This window comes from Schistocerca serialis, chromosome 1 (genome assembly GCF_023864345.2).
Source record: "Schistocerca serialis cubense isolate TAMUIC-IGC-003099 chromosome 1, iqSchSeri2.2, whole genome shotgun sequence".
NCBI classification, from domain to species: Eukaryota; Metazoa; Arthropoda; class Insecta; order Orthoptera; family Acrididae; genus Schistocerca; species Schistocerca serialis.
In genome coordinates this window covers 917,568,006-917,574,207 of record NC_064638.1, presented here as the reverse complement: position 1 = coordinate 917,574,207, position 6,202 = coordinate 917,568,006, and positions in this window count along the sequence as shown.

Here is a 6,202-nt window from a genome sequence, read left to right as displayed (position 1 = left end):
AACTATCCCATTACTTTGCGGATGGTATGCTGTGGTATGGATGCGCCGTATGCCGCAAATGTTACAAATCTCGTTGAACAGGGCCGACTCAAATTGTCTGCCCTGGTCAGTCGTGATGATAGCTGGACATATGAAACACGATACCCATGACTCGACGAAAGCTTGAGCAATAGTTTCTGCCATGATATTGGGGAGGGGGACAGCCTCGACCCAGTGAGTTCAGTCGATAGATGAGAGAACATAACGAAAGCCATTAGAGAGGGCCGACAATAACAATGTGAATATGCTGGAAACGCCCAGGAGGGATCGAAAAAGTGCCGGGGTGGGGGGGGAGTGTGTTTGTGTACTTTGCAGCGTTGGCACGCGACGCAGGAGCGTGCCCATTGCTGGCAATCCTTGTTGACATTTCTCCACACAAAGCGCTCCGCTATGAGGCAGGTGGACGCACGAACACCAGAGTTGGCTAAATTATGCAGTGCGTTGAAGACAGCTCGATGGAGCATGGCTGGGATGAGGGGGCGTAATGTGCCCATACTGTCGTCGCACCGGATCTCACCAGAAATGCCAGGGAAAGTGGTGCAGATGAAGTGTAGTGAAGAGGTAGAGTCTGAAATCAGGTTTTGTGAGTCCTTGTCAGCGGGTTGTAGGTTAGGCAGTTCAGAGAGGTCTAACAGTGAATGAACCGCGTCGACTTGTTAAAGGAAATCAGCAACTATATTGTCAGCACCCTTTGTGTGTCTAACATCGGTGGTGAACTCAGATATGAAGTCCATGTATCTGAATCGGCGAGGAGGCGGGTCAGCTGGCGGGTTTGAAATGGCTGCAGCCAGGGGTTTGTGGTCTGTTAAAACTTAGAAAGGGCGTCCCTCAACGTCGATCTTAAAATGCTTGATCGCATCGTAGACCGCGAGCAACTCCTTGTCAAATGCAGAATATTTCTGTTGTGCATTGGTGAGCTTGCGCGAGAAGAACTGCAGAGGCGAAGTTTGGCCGTTGACTGTCTGGCTAAGGACAGCGCCGATGGCAGTATCACTCACGTCTGTGGTGATGAAAAGCAGCACATTGGGATGAGGATGTGCGATGGTGCAGGCCTCGGCAAGAAGATTTTTGAGGGCAATGAAAGAGTCAGTCATAGCAGGGGTCCATGGAACGGGCCGAGATCCAGAAGTCTTGGTGCCCGCCAAGGCGACCTTCAGTGGAGCCTGAATTTCCACAGCCAGAGGTAGATGATGGCGATAATAATTAACCGTCCCCAGAAAGCACTGGAGGTCTTTGAATGACGAAGGTCTGTGTAGGTTTAGTATTGTTTGTACTTTGTGAGGGGGTGGTGAAATGCCGTCGGCAGAGACCCGAAAACCAAGAAAAGTGACAGTGGGTTGATGTAGCTGCAATTTGTCCTGGTTGGTCTCTATGCCTGCTGCCGTGAGAGTGTCCATAACAGTTTGCACATGTCGAATGTTGTCCTCGACGGAGGAGCTGAACACAAGAATGTCATCAAGATATGCAAAGCAGAATTTTAGTCCGAATAGCACTTTGTTGATGAAGCATTGCTAGGTCTGGGTTGCGTTTTTCAGACCAAAGGGCATGAATCGAAACTGAAATAACCCGATTGGGGTGGTGATTGCTGTCTTCTCAATGTCTTAAGGAGCCATGAGGATCTGGTGGTAGGCCCGTTTGCAGTCAATGACAGAGAACGTGGTCGCACCGGTGAAGGAACTGGTAAAGTCGGCAATGTTGGGTATGGGGTACGTGTCCATAATTGTTTGTGCGATAGTCTCTGCACATGCGCCAGGGCCTGTCTTTCTTGGGTGTCATATGAATGGGCGTAGACCAGCTGCTGGCAGAGGGTTCGATGACGCCGGAGCTTAGAAATTCAGAAATCTGCTTTTTAAGGTTGGAGAGGCACTCGGGACAAAGACGACGTGGTTTACTGGAGATCGGGGGGCCTGGCAGGAGATGAAGCTTGTGAACCATGCCGTTGGTAACGTCGGAAATGTTGCCGGCCGGAGTCACAGTGCGGTTCTAGGCGCTACGGTCTGGAGCCGAGCGACCGCTACGGTCGCAGGTTCGAATCCTGCCTCGGGCATGGATGTGTGTGATGTTGTTAGGTTAGTTAGGTATAATTAGTTCTAAGTTCTAGGTGGCTGATGACCTCAGAAGTTAAGTCACATGGCGCTCAGAGTCATTTTTTTGTTGCCGGCTACACGGGAGGTGGTTTGTTTACAATGTGAGGCAGGCGAGGCGAGGTCGTGGTGTTCGGAGCCACTCGGCGGATCTGACGGGAGCCGAGGCGGCGAAGTGTCCCAGGAGTCAATGTGACAAGATGGCCACTGGTCCAAAGCAGTGGCACCGTGGTCAGGTGAGCTCAGTCGAGCTCGTGAAGCGTTAGTGAGTCCATTGTCTGAGGGCGCGGCCTGTGGCAGCATGGTCACGGACGAAGCGCTAGGCGCGAGTGCACTGTTTGTGTTGTCAGTGACGGTCGCACGGCGGCGTGCAGGAGCCGAAGTTGCATAGTTTGAGGTGCTGTATGTGAGGGGAGAGGTAGGAGCTGTCAGTACAGGAACACGTGACGTTCATCACGCATGCGCACTCGTGCCCGGCCGAGTGTCAAATGCTGCCGTGTTATGGGGGTGTGGAACTGTCATTACATGTTATGGTAGACTTTATAGCACAGTTGCGAGGGGTAGCGGGAGGTAAGCACACGGAGGCTCGATTGCTGGGACTACAAGCAGATTCGGCACACTTCCTGACCTTGCTTTGTCCTTGCTGCAGTGTCTGTAATTCCTTTGCTGCGTCGGATAGCTGGTACTGAGTTTCGTGGAGCCAGAGGGAGAGCTCAAAGCTTTCCTTGTGTAGGTGAGCGACGTTTTCAATCTCAACAAGGTACTTGTGTGTTGTTTCTTGTAACATCATCAACAGAACCGAGCATGTACAGATGAGATGAGCCCAGACCGACATGTCACAGATGGGTTTGCTCGACGGAGCACAGGGGAAGTGAGTTTTGGACGGGTGATGAAGTACGGTGTTTCGCACTATGTCCGGTGAAAGTTTGTGGTGTCGCAAGAAGTCAATGCCTAGTATAGGTTCCTCGATATTGCACACTAAAAAAGTCCACTCGAGCTTGCAGTTTGGGGAGAGTGAGACGACGTGGGAGGTTGAACCTGAGCATTGTAGTTTAGTAGAATTCACAGCTTGCAGTGAAGTATGATGAGGGCGGATGTTCAACGACACTAAGGATGTAGGCAGCAGCAAAACATCGGCGCCTGTGTCCACTAGGAAAAAGTATCCCGACAAAATATTTTAATATAAAGTCATCTGTGATTATCCGATTGTTCCCGGACAGAATGGAGCACTGGCAGGTGCCTGTCATGTTGTGCGCAGGAGGTGGCACCTGGACCTACCTGCGATTTGCGTTTGGGAAGCAGCAGGGTGGTCTGCAGTTCGGTGCCGCCTCACCAAACCATGTGTGGAAGTAACAGCATAGGTAGTGCGAGTGCATTTCCTGCGGAAAGTTCGTTGCCAGAGGTTCGGTGGCCACAGCCTGTTCGGATGCAGGAGGGGGCGTGACCGAGGGCGGAGCCAGTGACGTCCCAGCTGTTTGTATACTGCGTCCCGGAGTGAGCGGAACGGTCGGTACAGTGCAGCCCTGGTCGCGTCCGGCCGTGGGACAAGGAGCCAGAACCTGGGACTTGACAGGTAGGCAGTGGCTGGCGAAGTAGAGTAGTGATGCATCATGTAGTTTGTCATTCGTTGCTCGACAGGTTCAGGAGACCTCTGAGCCAGAGCGGATGTGGGGAGGTAGTTTATCTGTCCAGAGTGCAAGGAGATCTGTGTCAGAGAGTAGATCATCGCTGACCAGGGCCCGTAGCCGTCTCCAAAGTTGTGAAGGTTTGTCGTTGCCTAGTTGCTCGACATGGAGCACTTGCCATATTGCTGTCTCAGTTGAGTGCACAAGCCGACGTAGAACTGTCTTTTTGGCTAGAGTGTACCGGGTAGCTGAGTCCAGGGCGTCGACCAGCTCAGCAATCAAGTCCTCCTGGTCGTGCAGGTGGGTGATAAGGCACAGAAATCTGGTTGATTCGTCGAGTTTGAAATGGTCGAACTCTTCGTCCACAACTTTGAGCCAGGTTGTTGCCCCGTTGGGATTGAACGGCGGCAGCGTCGGTAAGCATTGTAGAACATTCGGACGAACAGGGTGATTTGAATTCGTCAGGGCACTGCCTCAAATGAGCTGTTGTTGCTGCAGTATTCCAGGAGAGTGTGTCTCCAGGGTATGTGGCGACGACGGCTGGTCAGGTGGCAGCGTGAAGGTGACGCGTTGTGGTTGAGCGCGATCCGTCACAATGCGGAAGGCCGACGTGGGTGAGACACCGTAACGTGTCAATTGCGGTTGCAGAAGTTCGACTGGAGCCAGTGCAGGAGCAACAGGTGAGAAAAAGTTCAAAGTTTGAAAACGCGTGCCAGTCCGCGAAAAACTCGACGTACAATCAGAGTCAGAGCCACCTGTGTTGCAGGGAGGTTGCAGAGGTGTGGGCTGTCCAGAAGCACAGTGAGGAAAATGATGTCGAACGTTCGGCGGAATGTGTGAATGTTCACTTTTCATAGTCACTTCACTCAAAACGGTGTGTGGATAAGGTGAATGTCATGGCACAAAACACTGAGGCGTAGCAGTAGGATGGAGATAGAGGTCAGGCACAGATAACAAGCCATTGTTCCTGTTGCAGGCCGAGGTATTGAAGCAGGAAGCCATGTGCTGATGCTCAACCGAGGCAGGTGTGGGCGTGGTCAGATGCTGAGGAGGTTGACCTGTGAACATATCAGTTCCGGCCACGTGGCAGGAATCCGCGTGGTACTGCACGGATTGCGGCATGGCAAACCGTTGTTCTGGCGGTGGTAGGTTATCCAACAAAGCATTTGCAGAAATCGGCATTGATCCCACACTGCACAGAGATCTGTAAGAGGTAACTGCACCGCCGGTGAGGAAGGGCACATGTGGCGGGAACAAAGGCGTCTGATAGCCGGAGCCATGCACACTCCTAACATCACTTATTCTTGCAGGCATGAAAATGTCCGGCATAATCGACGAGTGAGAGGTATTGTGTTGCAGTCCTGGCGGGTGTACATCGTCCATAACACAATGCATGTTGATCACAAAATCCGGCGTTAGGCGTTGGGTTGGAGCCATTGTTCGAATGTTGTGTTGATGTAATACACATGAAAATAACTGACGCGGAGGCCGCAGACACAGTAAAACGGCGAAAACGGAAGACGTTACAACTCGAGGTCACCAGTTAGATGGATGCTCGGGTGAGATACACCAAACAACACCTTATAATCAGGAGTTCATTTATTCACATCTTCACACAAGTAAGGCTTACAAAGAACTGGATTGCGGAACTACACAAAGATAATAGGTTCGTTTGAGCAGTTACCAGAAAGCGCCAGACAACAGGCTGTACTATGCATGTGCAGCTACGATGACACAGGCAGCCCGTGCTTGGTGGTTGCTCTGCTCATACACTTTTCATCGTATTTCTGGTGGAATTTTGTGCGTAGTGGGGCATCACATGACCATGTGCAGCCCTGTGGCATGTTGTTGAGAGGACATACTAAGTTGTACTTAGATCAATAGTTTTATCATATCCCACATAGATAAAGGATGCAAATAAGGAAGCAGTTCTTGGCAAAATATCATTTCAAAATTAGACTGTGAGGCAAAGAAACTGTACAACTGACAGTTTATATGCTACTCTAGGAAGAAATATGAAGTCATGTGGGGAGTTAAAACACTAAACACGGCATGCGGCCAGTCTAAAATTTAGCATAGAATGGCATTCTATAAATTTAAGACGTAAATACAAATTAAGAAATAACTTCAGGCCTAGAGGAAGTACTAGACAAGTGCCTTGTGATCGAAAAACACTGTTTCACAGAAGGCAGATCTGTAAAATTCTGCTACAGCTGTCATTATATTTGAAACAAGATATTTAGTTCAAAACTACTAAGGAAATTTGCCTACTTAGTCAGCTTCAAGTCAATGTTTACGTATGTTCATTCATATGTAGCATTAAGAGATCTTACAGTGTCATAAAATGAACAGGACATTCAGAGACTACTCCAGCAGCATCGGAATTTCATAAACCATGTTAAATTTATTATTTTTTTAATCACTATGGGACTTAACAGCTGAGGTCATCAGTCC